The sequence below is a fragment of the Elgaria multicarinata genome, chromosome 7 (assembly GCF_023053635.1).
Source record: "Elgaria multicarinata webbii isolate HBS135686 ecotype San Diego chromosome 7, rElgMul1.1.pri, whole genome shotgun sequence".
NCBI classification, from domain to species: Eukaryota; Metazoa; Chordata; class Lepidosauria; order Squamata; family Anguidae; genus Elgaria; species Elgaria multicarinata.
The window spans coordinates 50,316,296-50,332,015 of NC_086177.1; the positions used below are offsets into that span (position 1 = coordinate 50,316,296).

The 15,720-nt window shown below is 42.1% G+C and overlaps 1 non-coding gene across 1 annotated transcript; it reads right to left on the minus strand.

Annotated features, from left to right (window-relative positions):
• Positions 1–13,092: 13,092 nt before the first annotated feature.
• TRNAV-UAC (transfer RNA valine (anticodon UAC)) lies at positions 13,093–13,163 on the minus strand. Its single transcript has one exon. It is a non-coding gene; the product is annotated as a tRNA-Val (tRNA).
• Between the last annotated feature and the right edge of the window lie 2,557 nt (positions 13,164–15,720).

Below are 15,720 nucleotides of genomic sequence, written 5' to 3' on the forward strand. Positions count from 1 at the left end.
TAAAACATTCTAAAAACATCTTAAAATTCCACTGGACTAATTGGACCTAAAGACTAATATACAAATGAAACCAGAACCCTTTCTGTTGACTAATGGACAGTCAACTGGGGGGGGGAACTTTGTTTTTATATATGACAACGGCAGCAAAACTACTGTAAGCACAGCAGTGGAAAAATAAAGTGCTGGTATTATTCAAAGCCCTAAACGGCTTGGGGCCAGGTTAGTTGAAGGAACACCTCCTCCCACATGTGCCTGCCCGGACCTTAAGATCATCCACAGGGGTCGTTCTCCGTGAGCCCCTGCCGAAGGAAGTGAGGCAGGTGGCTACTAGGAGGAGGGCTTTCTCTGCTGCAGCACCCCGGTTGTGGAACGAGCTCCCCAGAGAAGTTCGCTTGGTATCTACGTTGTTTTCTTTCTGTCTCCAGCTGAAGACCTTTTTATTTTCTCAGTATTTTAACACCTAATTTAACTTAAATTTAAACTTTGCTGTTTTAATCTCATATTTTAACCTATATTATTTTTTGCTGTGTGGTTTATTCTGGTTGTGCTTTTTATATTGTATTTCGTATGTGTGTTTTAAATTTGTTGGTTGCTTTTATGCTCTTCATGGTTTTTAATTTTTGTGAACCACCCAGAGAGCTTTGGCTATTGGGCGGTATAAAAATGTTATAAATAAATAAATAAATATTTGTTTTGTGTGTGTGTGTGTGTGTGTTTAATTACTGCACTTCTATTTAATTACTTTTTCAATGCATATCTAAAGGTGGTGAGATTTGGGTGGGATGTCACTTGGCTTCCTAGGTTTGTTATACCAAGTACAGGGCTCTTAAATTAGAACCTCTTCTTCAATCAATACCATGGTTCTAGTTTTTACTGAGGTAACTAAAATCTATTTTCTTACTGAGGTAAGTAAATCTTTCTGGGCTGTTCTACTTCAAACTCCAAGTGGGGAATCTCATGGCCCTTCACAGACTACAAATATACTATAACAAAGAGGTGGAGAACCAAGTCTGGAGGCTACACTTGGCCTTCCAGGGTTGCCTAGGTCAGCAGTCCCCAACCTTTTTGGCACAAGAGACCGGTTTCGTGGAAGACATTTTTTCCACGGACCGTGTGTGTGTATGATGAGGGGATGTTTTTGGGATGATTCAAGCACATTACATTTATTGTGCACTTTAATTCTATTATTATTACATTGTAATATATAATGAAATAATTATACAACTCACCATAATGCAGAATCAGTGGGAGCCCTGAGTTTGTTTTCCTGCAACTAGACAGTCCCATCTGGGGGTGATGGGAGACAGTGACACCCGAAGTGTGTTGCTTATGTCCAGTCTACTCTGTAATCTTGTTTTGGTTGTTGTCAATGCAGAAATTGCATTGTTGTCAATAAGAATGCAGCCTGGCTCCTAACAGGCCAGGAACCAGGACCGGTCCGTGGCCCAGGGGTTGGGGTCCCCTGGCCTAGATGACCATACCCCTTTCATTTGGTGGTTTCCCAGCTTTCATGCAGCCTTTTCTCCATTCTAACTGGTTGAAATGTCTCTCCTAAGGCTTAGTTACTAGAATGCATATATGTCCCATCCCGTTTGCCTTTGCCCCCACCCATCATTAGGATGGTGGGCCGAAGACTTCTCTGAAATTGAATTTGGCCCTCAGGATGAGAAAGGTTTCCCACCCCTGACGAATATCATGACAATCTCACTACAGGTGTGGCTGAAATTCACAGGATATTCTTCGAAAAAAATTGGGAGGGAAAATGCATGAAATGAACCTATGTGGAGAGGAATGCTGATATTTCATTTAAGTTTGTAAAGGCAGTGGGCCCTTCTAAAGCACATGCATCGGAACCAGTACCAACGCCATGGTTTTTTTTTTGGGGGGGGGGGCTCCCTCAGTAAGTCAACCTTCCCGCTGCCATTGCCATCAGCTGCTATTGCTCCTCATCCTCTTTCTCATTGTTGTCACCACTTGCTTGCTTGACAGGCACAGAGTCAGTAGTGACATCTACTGCTACTCTTTCCTACCACTATTATCTGGGCCAGATCAAGAAGCAGGGGAACAAAAAGGTTGAAACCATGAAGAGGAGGAACAACTCCTGGGGGTTCTTGTCAGTGGGCCCCTGCTGAGGTGTGGACCCTCAGAAGGTGCCCAGCCATGCCTTCCCTTGACTCTGACCATGACTGGACCCCACAACTGGCCGACTGTCTCAGCAACCTGCCTAACTAATCCTCTTTGGTGAGTCATCTACCCATCGAAATATTTGTATGACTTCCATTCCTATTTGTGCTACCTAGAGCTCTTTATCAGCTGGACAATATAGTCATAATCCACCAAGACATTGCAAGGGACCATGTAGAAAGGGGAAATGACTTATTTGCAAGCCAGAGGACATCAACCATGGCTCACTCACATAGCAGGAAAGCCTAGGTCATAGCTAGACCTAAGGTTTATCCCAGGATTGTCCTGGGGTCAAACCTGTTCATCTAAGTGCCACACAGGGCATCCAGTGCTCAGGCAGGGATGAACCCGGGATGATCCTGGGATAAACCTTAGGTCTAGCTATGGCCCTAGTTTCCCATTACATCTGCACCAGATCAATCTAGTGTCTGATTCCTCGCTCTCCTTTATTCCTCATATTGAGACATTAGCTAAATCCTGTCATTTTTTCCTGTATAATATTGCTAGGATTCGATCATTTTTGTCTGTCTCTTCAGCCAAGACTCTTGTTCATGCACTGGTTATTTCTCGGTTGGACTACTGCAACCTTCTTCTCACTGGCCTTCCTTCTTCTCACATCAGTCCGTTGGTTTCTGTTCACCACTCTGCTGCTAAGATCATCTTCTTGGCTCGCCGCTCTGCCCATGTTACTCCACTTCTGAAATCTCTTCACTGGCTTCCAATTCACTTCTATAATATAAACTTCTCCTGTTGACCTACACAGCTTTTCACTGTCTAGCTCCTTCTTATCTTTCCTCTCTCATCTCACACTATTCCCCCGCTCGTGCTCCTCTGATGCCATGTTTCTCACCTGACCAAGGGTCTCTATTTCCCTTGCTCGGCTTCATCCATTTTCTTCTGCTGCCCCTTACGCCTGGAACGCTCTTCCAGAACATTTGAGAACTACAAGTTCAATCGCAGCTTTTAAAGCTCGGCTAAAAACTTTTCTTTTTCCTAAAGCTTCTAAAACTTGATTTTGTTCTGACTTTATACTGCTAGTTTTACCCTACCCTGTGCCTGTTTGGTGCATTCTCTTCCCCTCCTTATTGTTTTATTATGATTTTATTAGAATGTAAGCCTATGCGGCAGGGTCTTGCTATTTACTGTTTTACTCTGTACAGCACCATGTACATTGATGGTGCTATATAAATAAATAATAATAATAATAATGTCTGAGTTCTTTCAACATCAAAAGGGAGGTATGAATTGAATACATAGAAGATATAGCATTAAGGCTCAAGTGTTACTGTCAGAAGCAGGAAAACATTGTGTAAAAACATACTAGAACTACAATCCTTCCAGACAATAGAGGCACACATGAATGTTGTAAGATGAAAATACATAACAGAAAATATATAAAATACATGGCTTTTAAACTGATACGGTGCTGCTGACAATTAAAATGTATTTTCAAAATAAGTATCTGTATGTTGCTATGACATAAAGAAATGTTATAACTATACAGGTAAGGATTGTGCTTCATAAAAGTAGTGTATAAGAATATGCACTTAGCTGTTCTTGAGCACCTATAAAGATGTCCCCTGTAAGTCTTACTATTTGTCCCATGAAGATCCTATTAAGTACATTTAACTGTTTGCATGTATTCAGAAAGGCTATTTCTAGCAAAGTCATTCAGAAGCAAAGGAGAAAGTATATAGATCTGAATCACTGTAGCAAAGAAAGACCGGAAGACTGTGCCAGACAGCAGGGCTGTATTAAGGAAAATTTTGCCACTAGCAATGTCAAGGCTGCCTGCCAGGAGGGTTGAAGAGCCTGGTGTTTTGTAGTAGACAGACAAAGGAGGGAAGAAAAGCAAGGACAAGGAAATAGAAAGCTTTCAATAATAGGGTCATTTTGAATATGGGGAAAGTAACTAGGGCAGCCTTCCCCCACCTGGCACTTTCCATATGTTTCAGACTATAATTCCCAGTATTTCTTACTATTGGCCAAGATAATGCGAGTTAGTCCAGCACATCCATAGGCACGAGGCTGGGGAAGGCTGGATGATACTATTACCTCTAAGGCAATTATACACCAACAAATTAAGAAGGTGTTAGTTTCCTGTGGCTCTAAAAGGGTGAAAGTATGGGATGATGCGCACACTATAATGAATTTTAAACCATAGATTTTAATGAGTTTCCACTTCCTCTGGGATAGCTTAGGATAGCCTTTCCAGATACTGATCTTATAGCAAAAGACTTCTGCTGCTGTTGTTCATTTCCGGAATGGAACGCAGATTTTTTCCTCATAGAAGTGTATCAATTTGAGAACTACAAACTCAATCACTGCTTTTAAGACTCAGCTCAAAACTTTTCTTTTCCCTATAGCCTTCAAATATTGAGTTTGTTCTGACTTTACACTGTTGGTTTTGCCCTACCCTGTGCCTGTTTACACTTCCCTGTGCCTGTTTGCATTCTCCTTCCCTCTTTATTGTTTACTACAACTTATTAGATTGTAAGCCTATGCGGCAGGGTCTTGCTATTTACTGTGTTATCTGTACAGCACCATGTACATTGATGGTGCTATATAAATAAATAATAATAATAATAATAATAATAATATTGCATTTCTCCAGCAATCTGCATTTTTGCGGGGAAAGGGTTGTAACTCAGGGCCTTGCTAGACGAGGCCTTAGCGCGCTTTGTGGGCCGGTTTCCCTGCTGTGCGTCCAGATGACGCACAGGGGAATCCGGTGCCAGGCCGCGCTGAAGCTTCCCCTAACGCGCCATAAGCAAAGTCGCTTATGGCGCGCCTTTTTCACAGCCCTGGCCTCAGGCCGGAGCTGCGAAACGTCTAGCTACTTCCGTGGCTTTTTGCGGCTACTCGCTTACTCGCGAGTAGCCGCAGAAAGCCGCGGACTGGCCACAGCACTGAGCGCTGTGCCCATCGGCTGGGGGAGATCCCAAGGGGGGGAGAGGGGCAGGGGGAAGCCCGGACCCACCAGGAGAGAGGGGGGGAAGCCGGACATCGACGATGGCAAGGGAGGGGGCAAAGATCGGGGATGGGGCTGCCGAGGGAGGGGGAGAAGATCGGGGATGGGGCTGCCGAGGGAGGGGAGGCAAAGATCGGGGATGGGGCTGCCGAGGGAGGGGGGAGAAGATCGGGGACGGGATCAGGGATGGCGGATGCGGGGAGGATGAGCGAGCAGGCAGGGGCCTATGGGGAGGGATCAGCAGCGGGTGGGGGGGCTAAATTAAAAATAAACCCCTTACCTTCTCCGCAGTCTTCGGGCCGCACATGGCCCCTTTAAACTGAAAAAAAATGGCAGACGCTGCAGGGATCGCAAGGTCCCTGCGAGTCCGGCGTTTGGAAGCCCCGGGCGCGCGCGCTAACGTCAGCGTGCCGTCGCCCCGCCTCCCTGCCGGCTTATACCGGCAGGTCTAGCAAAGCCCTCAGTGACAGGTTCAGCTCCTCACATTTCCACTGAAGACCTTCTCAGTGGCCCCTTTCGGGCTGGCTCCCTTTTGTTATCATTCCTTCAGCAGGCAAAGATGTTTTTACTCAGTCAGGCCTTTGACACATAAGCTGGTTCGCTACTGAAGAGAGTTTTTTAACTGGTTGGTGCTGTCTATTTCTTTTTATTTCTGTTTTTTGTTCATTGCCTCTTGAAATGATTCATTTCTATATTTTATCTGAGATTGTTTAAAGTTTTGGTTTTTTACTGTTATTAGCTGTCCTGAGCTCCATTTTAGGTGGAAAGGTGGGACATAAATATAATTAATTAATAACTTCCCAGATTAATGCATGCTTTTTTCCTATACTCCCTCCTGCATCACTACACAGAGAAAAGAAAAACAGGGATTTGTGGTTGAAATCCATGATGCCAATTCAAAGAGACACAGGCCAGATCTACACCAAGCATGATATAACACTTTGAAAATGTTTTGAAAAGGGTATATGAAATTTATTCTGGGCCCCAACAGTTGTCAATACTGTTATAAACTGTTTTAAAGCAGTAGTGTAGATCCTGCCTCTATGTCATAAAAAACCAAACTAAAACTATACTGCAGCCTGTACACATGTAAAATTGCTCAGCTGCCTCTTTCTCATGCCCTCAATACCAGTTTAACCTACACACCAAAAGAAAGAGTCAACAAAGACCATTCAGTGGTAGATTTCAATGTGGCCACACTGCAGTATGTAAGGATGTCCTTTGACAACATTCCTTCTTATTTTTTAATAAATTTGCTCTTTGATAAGTAGCTCCCACGCTACATTCTTGTGAGGAGATTACGTGACACTGTGCCCCCTCATGCCATGGCCATTTCCTCTCAGAAAGTAGAAAGGCCGTATCTTCCACTAGATGACAAAGAAACTACCTATTTAAAGAGGTTGCATAAGGTCAGGGTAATTGGAAAAAAAGGCCATAAAAAGACATTCTATGTGAGCAAGACAAGAGATTTATTGTGCATGGTATATTGAAATTAAGCCTTTGAAATCCATATAAAGGCTTACAAGATGTAAAAGCTATTGTCTATTGCAAAGTTGTGGCTTAATAAACCAGTTGTGTGTTATTAAGTCTGTTTAATTCAGACCTCATATTCATCACAGCTCCATTAGATATATATGAATGGAATGTGGGGTCAAATGTTGCACTTGATAGCTGCTTTCAACTCCCACAGCCTTCTGCATGAACCATGTGCACAGACCCGAGTTCAGAAATTGAATCTTAGCAACCAGCACAAATCCCCTTTTCAGGATCAAATTTAACATCTGGAAAGTTAGCAGTCTGAGGCAGCAACAGAAGCAGCTATAATAGTCATGACTTCTTACAGGCATAGTTGTTCAAAGGCCCAGGCCCCATGGGAAACTCACATCCTTTAAAGGGGCTCATAAAAAAATTTGAATAAAGTTGAATTAATTAAAGATTGTAACAAAAGGCAAACAAAAAGTATTGACGTCTTGAGAGTTTAGTGAGATCAACAGCCAGGGTAAAAACCCCAGTAAAAGGGAGGCCTCTAGAAGCCTCTGGGCACCATAGGGATCTATGACATTATGTCCGGCTATAGCCTATGTAGGGTGGCCACTTGTGAATCACCAAAAAAGAGGACATCCTTGACCAAAAAAAAAAAAAAGAGGGACAAAAGAGAATACCTATTTGCATAAAATTTGCATATTCTAATTTAAATGTATAGTTGCAAATTTTAAAATAATTATTATAATTGAAATCGAAATACATTACATTCTCACAGTGGTGTGGAAGACCAGGACCAGGTGACCTGTGTGCCTTGCATAGTCTTCCACCCGGGTGCTGACTTTCGATAGGACACTTCAAGACCCACCTCTGTGATGGTTCACTATCTTTAGCTTGGATGTGGAAGACTATCTTCCTCCATAAAAGCTCTGTTGTTTTAAGTCTGCGGTTGTATTTTAAACTGCTGCATTGCTGCTCTGGCTGTTTTAAGCTTGTATATTTTATATGGTAATAGATATGCCCGGCATTGCTCAGGTCCGTGAATAATGTTTATAACATTTATTTGATATATAACTAAGGTTAGTTGTTTTTTTTAGTTTGTTTGAGTTAGTAAATTGTTTTGTTAGAATAAATGGGAAATTGTGTTGATAAGAACTGTATTTTAAATTAGAGCTTCGTGATAAACCACATTTTTTGTTTTACCTGAAAAGCCTACACCTCTCATCATGCCTTGGCCGGAGCAGCCATCTAAACTTCAAAAACAATCAGGACACACAACACCCTTTCTACCAGCTAAAAAAGATGCAAACCTAAAATATGTTTTCAAAATATACCTAGCATTGCCCAGATATCTGAATAATGTATAGTAGGGAAGCAGATCCACCATCTTAAAGTAGCAGGCCAGTGCTAGGTCTGTGAGTTAACCTTTAAACAAATTAAATTCATTTCCCCCTTCTCTTACCCTCATGACAACCCTGCAAGGTAGGCCTGTCCTAGGACTGTGAGGTAACTTTAAAACAAATTAAATTAGTTTCTTCTCTCTCTCTCTCTCCCCCTCCTTCAACTCCTGGCCAGGGCCATCTTGAAGCTGTCATCATGATTTTCCTTGTCCCCACAGAAAACAAAAACTACAACTCCCAGCATGACTTTTGCCCAGAGCTGTGACCTCCTTCCCTTCTGCTCCCGATAGGGCCTAGTAACTGAGGCAGCCAACCCAGGCACTCTCCCGTCAAGCCCAGGATGGTGACGCACTTCCAGATGATGGCTGCCACAGCCTGATAAATCTTCCCACCCACCCAAGGCTATTGAAACAGAAGAGTGAATGGAGGAATGACTGACAGCTAAGGCTAGAATGAAATGGTGAGCAGAGTTAGTGGCAGTTGGGGAAAGTCAGTTAGTGGGGCCAGGTTAGGACTGAGAGATAGTGATGCCAGTACTACACCTCCCAGCATGCCTTTGGTGGCCCTCGGATGCCCATGTCCTCTGAGAGGCACTTTCCTCCTCTCATGACTGGTGCTGCTCAAGGAGCATCAGGAGGAGCATCACCAAGGAGGGAAGGTAAGCGGCTGTCAGTGGATGTGCACATCTCCAGCCAAGTCTAACCCACAAAGTGCTCCATCAGGAGCCTGTACTGAAGGGTCGGAACTGGGCCGGGCACTTGCCCCCCTTCGTCAAGCCTGTTTCTGGGCATGCACAGAGTGCTTCCCTTTCCTCCTTCCCTCCCTCCCTCAAGGGTGAAGGCTGTGTGAGTGCTTCCCTGTGTTTCTGAGAAAACCAATATCAGGATGGGGTGCCTTTAAGTATGTCCAGAGTTTGGCCTCTCAAAGATATGCTATTGTATCTAATTATGATTTTAAAACCACACATGGCAGGTGGGAGGAGGCACTGCAAATGGATGCAGCCCAGACCTGTCTGGGTGAACATCATTAAAGCAGTACCATATGTGGAAGTGGGTAAACATTTCAGGACATACATGACACATACATACTTTCTGCTTTATAGGTAGAGATTTTAAATGGTATTTTCTGGTGTTAATTGTTGTGAACTGCCCAGAGAGCTTTGGCTATTAGGCAGTTTAGAAATGCAATATAAATAAATAAATAAATAAATAAATAAATAAATAAATAAATAAGGACACCTACTCACCCACAGTCTGGATTCTCCAGTCTCTGTATTCCTACAGTCTCTGGAATCCAAAATGCTGCAGCCATATGGTTTATGCACTGCCACAGTGTTTCATGAAAACTGAAGGTCCTATGCAGCTGCAGCACAACCCTAAATTAAGGGCATGTGTGGCTGCTGCCAAGGTTGTGCAATTTATACCACCACACACTGGAGGCTGGTGGCTCAAGTCCGTCAAAGCTGTCACCCTATTCTGGGTTTCCATCAGAACCAGCCAGAACTCTAAAGGAGCTATCCAAAGTGCTGAACCCTTGGATAGCTTCTTTAGAATTCTGGCTGGTTCTGATGGAAACCCAGAATGGATTCGCATCCCCACTGAAATTGGAGCCACCAGCCTCTGCTGCAGCCACATGTAATGACTCCTGGCAGGAGCAGGTTTGCAGGGATAGAAAACCTGATCTGTACCAAGTAGGTCTGCAGAGAGGCCCACACCCATTTATAAAATAAATTACATCTCACCACAGTGTACCTGCCTGTTCAGTCTGCTGTCCAGGTGCTAACTGATAATGCACAACAGTGTGTGTGTGTGTGTGTGTGTGTGTGTGTGTGTGTGTGTGTGATGTTGAAATTGGAATTGGACCAGACAGTCTTTCAAACAGAGAATGCCTTCAAATAGATGGCAGTCCTCTGGCAGCTCCTCAAAAAGAGGACTGCCCTCTTTTTGGGCCACCATACTGAAGCAGCAACATAAGATCAAGCTGCTGTACATGGACATGTTTCCATTGAAATCGGTGGAACTTACTTCTTTTTTATATGTATAATTTTTATTGATTTCACATCTTAAAATACAACAACATAATACTAATTAAAACACATAAATCATTACATAAATTGCTTATTTAACATTTGTAATTTATCATTTTAACATAATCACATAACATAAGTGCTCCCCTCCACCCTTCGGGATCTATTCCTGCTTCCAGAATCTCATTGTTTCTTCTGGTGGTGGTTTTCCACTCCCCTTAGATAATACATATTCTAGGAACTGTTTCCAAATTCCCTCAAATTCATTTACATTTGTTGTACCTTTTCTTACCTTTATATTACATGTCAATTTATCATTAATAGCTATATCCCAAATTTCTTTATACCATTCTTCAATATGATAATCTCCTTGAACCTTCCAGTTCCTAGATATAATTAACCTCGCTGCTGTCAGCAAATTTGTTATCAATTTGTTATCAATCAAGTCTCTTTATTACACTTTAAATCTCCATATAATGACAGTAATGCCACTATAGGTGTCTCTTCAATCTCCATTCCAACATTTTTTTTTATCTCAATAAACACCATTTTCCACAATTTTTGTACAAATTCGCATTCCCACCACATATGTAAATACGTTTCTTTTTCCCCACATCCTCTCCAACAATTTGCTGAATTCAGCTTATTTATTCTCTTTAATCTCACTGGGGTCAGATAGGTGGACCTTACTTCTAAGTAAATGTGTTCAAGATCAAGTTATGAGGTTTCAATGTATTGTTACTTCTTGCATGTGTGTTGCCACTGAGCCAAGAAAGACTAGCACTGGGTGTATTCCTTTGGATTTCCTGTGGATTTATTGCCAGTATTGGGCAGGCTGGGAATGTGTCAACTCAGGGAGGGTGTTGCTTATATGATGCAAGCATCTTCCCATCTGCCCTGGGGTAGCCCAGCTATGAGGACCAAACTTAAAGAAATAATATATGAGATAGCCAGTGTTAAATTTAGATACCTAAGGAGGGATGAGATTTGGCAATTGACATTCAGACTTATTTAAATGTATGCCAAATATAATTCAAAATCCTTGGGGGAGAATGTCTGTTCCATGATAATAACTTCATGCACTCTGCTCTAAGGCCAATTATCACTTAAATCTCAAGAGGCAAATGGGAAATCAACTCAGAGAATAATTCAGCATATACTTGTTCCTCTGCAATATTGACTAGGTCTGTTTTGTGCTGCAATGTAATGCTTTTTGCCCCTGTCATTTATTCAATTTTATTTGGCCTTATTAATCTTCCAAGAGCATCTCAATGTTGTGTGGGCCTACAGCATCACTGAATACGATGGATTTTTTGTCAGCTGGTCTTCACTTAATGTTTTTCTCTGTAGTTCTTGGTGGAAATAATTTGATTATGCCTCTGGATTCATGACAATAACATTGTCATATTTTTAAAAAACTGCCCTTATCTTTGTTTAGACTAAAATCCAGAGCCGTATCACACTTTGACTCTACTTTTGAAGATGACAGTACAGTTATCCATTATGCTCCGCTGTGGACTTCATACACATCCTGTACTAGGCTTGGTCTTCAGAGAGACGCTGGGTTTGCTAACATTGTCTTAAAGTGCCCTCTACTGTAGCAGGAAAGTAGAACTTCAGACTGTTCCCTATTTTACACACTTGCTCATTTCCTTCGGATGTGTGAATTCATTCTCATAATGTTAAGTATCCACCTGACCTTTCACCCAGACTTCAAAAGAAACTGAAACGGAATTTGAAGAGGAGGGGTCAAAGGAATGTATATCAATTTTTCCTTCTATTACATTTCATTTCATGTGTTTCTGCCCTTTCTGGCACTTGCAATTGAAGTGCTGGAAATATGTGATTAACAGTCTGTTCTGGTTCCAATGTGCAGACCCAAGAGGATTAACTTTGGTTGCAGTGAAATGAACCCATTGATGGTCTCCCTGCACTGTGTACTCTTGAGCAGATGCCTACGGTTCTAGTTTAAGTGAACCTTGACATCAAATTATAGCTCAAAATTGACACCCTTTATATATCGAAATTTTGATATGGCACCTAACTTATAGGGTAAATTGATTGCACAATATATATCATCATATTTCTATGAAGTTCTGGAGTGGCCTATTGGAGCTATATATTCCAAAGCATGGCTCAGTTCTTGATTAATTCTACTGGATTCAGAAACTGGATGGTTCAAGTTTCTTCCCACAAAGAACTATAAAAGCGCTTATGTTTGCACAGATATGTTGACTTCGACATAATTGAAGCCAAATCTGCACATTTGGAGATGTAAATAAATTGTGCATCATTTATCTACATGTGTTTTTGTGGAGCAGCCTCCGAAAGATCTGTTCACTCTCTCAGCTTAGAAACTGTGCTTCCGCTGGACTTTTTGGGAAATTAGTAAAGATTATAGTATACTCACATTCAGAGTGAGTTTCATTGCAGCCCCCATGACTTTTCTGATCTCTTCCTGCAACAGGCCTCATCACATGCACTTCCCCATATTAACAACAAAATGCAGATGTTTCTTCTATGTCTTGCATGTCATCTTTTTTCCAAAAGGTTCTCTGAGAATATGACAGCTCAGTAATATTTTGGAGAAACCAGGTTTCTAGTGTTCCTAAACTGTTACCTCTTCAGCCTCAGTTCCTTCTTCCCTGAGACTCTTGGCTCCTCCTGCTATCCTTTACTTGGCTGGCTGTTTCCATCACTCCTCTCTAAATCCACCTCTTCCCTCTGTAACAACAATATGTGGCATTTATGTAGTGCTCTAGAGTCTTCAAAGCACTTTATATACATTATCTCAATAAAGTCTTTACAACAACCCTTTAAGATAGGTTGGTCTTATTAAGCCCAGACTGCAGAACTAAAGCAAAAAGAAGTGGCTTGCCTAGGGCCACCTAGTCCATTCATGGCTAAGGGGAACATAGGCAGTTGCCTTATACTCAATCAGACTCTTGGTCCACTTAGCTCAATATATTGCCAATGCTGAGAGGCAGTGGCACTCCAGGGTTTCAGACCAGAATTTTTCCAGACCTACCTGGAGATGCCAGGGATTGAACCTGGGACCTTCTGCCTGTAAGGCAGGTGCTCTACCACTGAGCCATGATCCCTCCCCTCTTTGAGATTTCACTTCCTGAATGAGACTTATTACTATTTCTCTGTCTGTTACTCTCCCCACCCCACCCACATCCATTGCATAAAATATCACAGTTCTACATTGAGTCTGGAAACAGACAATAGGGTCCCCCCACTATTGAATGGATAACACCAAATGGACATACTTTGAGTGTGCCTTACCTTTCCCCCTTTCTTTACACTGGCTTCAGTAGCTCTATGCCTGTTTCTGTATTTAATCAATATAAAAAGCAAGCATCATTTCAGTATTTATTTCCTTGAACACAATTTATAATTACTAAATGAGTGAACTTTCTCCTTTTTTCCCTTAACCCCCACCTCCTGCCTATCCTTTCTGGCAACTAATCCTGTAGTCTTAAGTGAGTGTGAATGGTTTGGTCCATTTAAAATTCATGTGACATTTTACAAGGGGTAGGGAGTGTGAAATGTTGTTTTCTCAGCTGCTGCCATATAAATTATTCATCTTTCTGATTTGCCGGGTGACTTTTCCATGTAGATAAGAAGTCACCTCTCGTTGACTATACAACATCACACAGTCTAAACAATCAAAAATGGTTGGAAACTGGAAGAATAAAAAAGGGTGAGCTCACCGTACACTGCATTGTGTTAGGACTACAAAACTAACACACCGAAGAACCTCTCTCACTGAAACTTGCATGAAATTATTTATGAACACAAACTATTCGCTGTAATATGAGGTGCCATTCCGAGGAAAGAAGCAAATGGTCACGTACCATGGAGATCCTTTCTTCTCTGTGGTATAGCAGAAGCACCGCATTAGTGAGCATTATTGAAGCTGAGAAAAGATACAATTAGTTGTGAAAAGAAACTTTCTGTTGTTTCTTGAACAACATGCTGTTTCAATTGCAAAACATCCTTTTGGTCACAAATGTGCCCAGTAGTGCATAAAACAGCCCTGGAAATCACACTTACATACAGAAAGAAGGCAATGTTGAAATCTGGGTTCGTAGATTATTTCGTATGCTGTAATTTCATTCATGCAGGTCCACAATCTCATCATGTATGAATGGATACCCTAGCACAGGGGTAAGCAACGGGGTAGCCTCCAGATGTTTTAGACTCCAAGTCTCATCAGACTCATCCTACCTAGCAAATGGTCAGGAATTATGGGAGTTGTAGTCTGGAGTTGTAATCTGCCTAACCCTGCACTAGCATCTTCTCTCTTCTTTGGATTTATACAGGCACCTGGAAGCAATTCCTGGTTCCCACTTACAGAATCATCCATCAGGCCAAAAGAAAAAAAGATGCACATGTGTCAATTCTGACATTTTCTGAAAATAGAAATTACTTCAATACACAACTGTGGACCTGCTAAAACATGAGATGTAGTCGTGGATTTAAGCCAGTTCATACTGTTAAATGTCACCATATGACTGTATATTCACATAAAGTGTAAACATGTAGGGTTTGAAGCACATACATGTATCTCTACATACAGGCTGAACAACAGCATGGGGCATCAATCACTGCAGGACCTACTGCTGACACCTGCCCTCAGTTTATTTAAATCAGTGCCCTTAACTGATGAGTGCCAAGTGGTTGGGCCTAGCAGCTGCCATTTTAATTTTCCTTATCTGATGAGTGCCAAGTGGTTGGGTCTGGCAGCTGCCATTTTAATTTCCCATAATCTCCTCATTGTAGTGTTGCTCCAGAGTAGTAAGGGAAATTTGAATGGTGGCTTCATCAGGACACTGCTGCTGGGTGGCCCAGCATAGTCAGGAGGCCCATTGACATAGGAGGGACCCATGAGATGGCACTTTGATGAAGACTCTCTCAAATCTGGAGCTGGCCCTCAGTACCAATGCACCAAGACTCCCCAAATCATCCCTGCATATTTAGGAAGGAAACACTGCCTTTTACACTTTAGCATGGGAACCAGTGGGACCGGGGGCCCTGATGGAGTCACAGCAAGTACAACAGTGCTATAAAGTGTGAAGCAGCTGTCAGTGGTAAATATTCTGTCTCACTCCTAATGAACCCTGTCTCAAATTAAGTCCTGGCTCTGCCTCTTGCAAGCTGGAGAACTTGTATAAACACCAAGGTCAGAAGAATCATTAGCATATGTAGAAGAAATTAATGTTCCCTTGCAGAAATCGGAATGCTCTAAGGCAATGCTAGACTCTTCAATGATGGTCTTGATATGAAGAACAAATAGTAGGATTAAACCCCTTCAAGGAGGTAAATACTGAAGGTTTTCGACTTTATTTTAATTTCAGTATCTATGCAAACCTTGGCTGGCTATCAAAAAATATTCCAGAGAAAAGAATTACGCTACCATTTATGGAAGCACCATATGGCGAGCAGGCCATATGACAGTAGTAATAAGGTACAGTTGCATGGTTTTAATAAATACTGTAAGGTACAGAATCCATCTTGGTTCTTTTGATCAGTCAGGGAAAATGGAGTGTTTAAGGACCAGTGAAGGGCAGCAGAGCTTGCATGTTGTAATAGGTAAATGCATCACCTGGACTGTGCTTCAGCCTCTGAGTGATTATGTTGAAAGTTTCAAG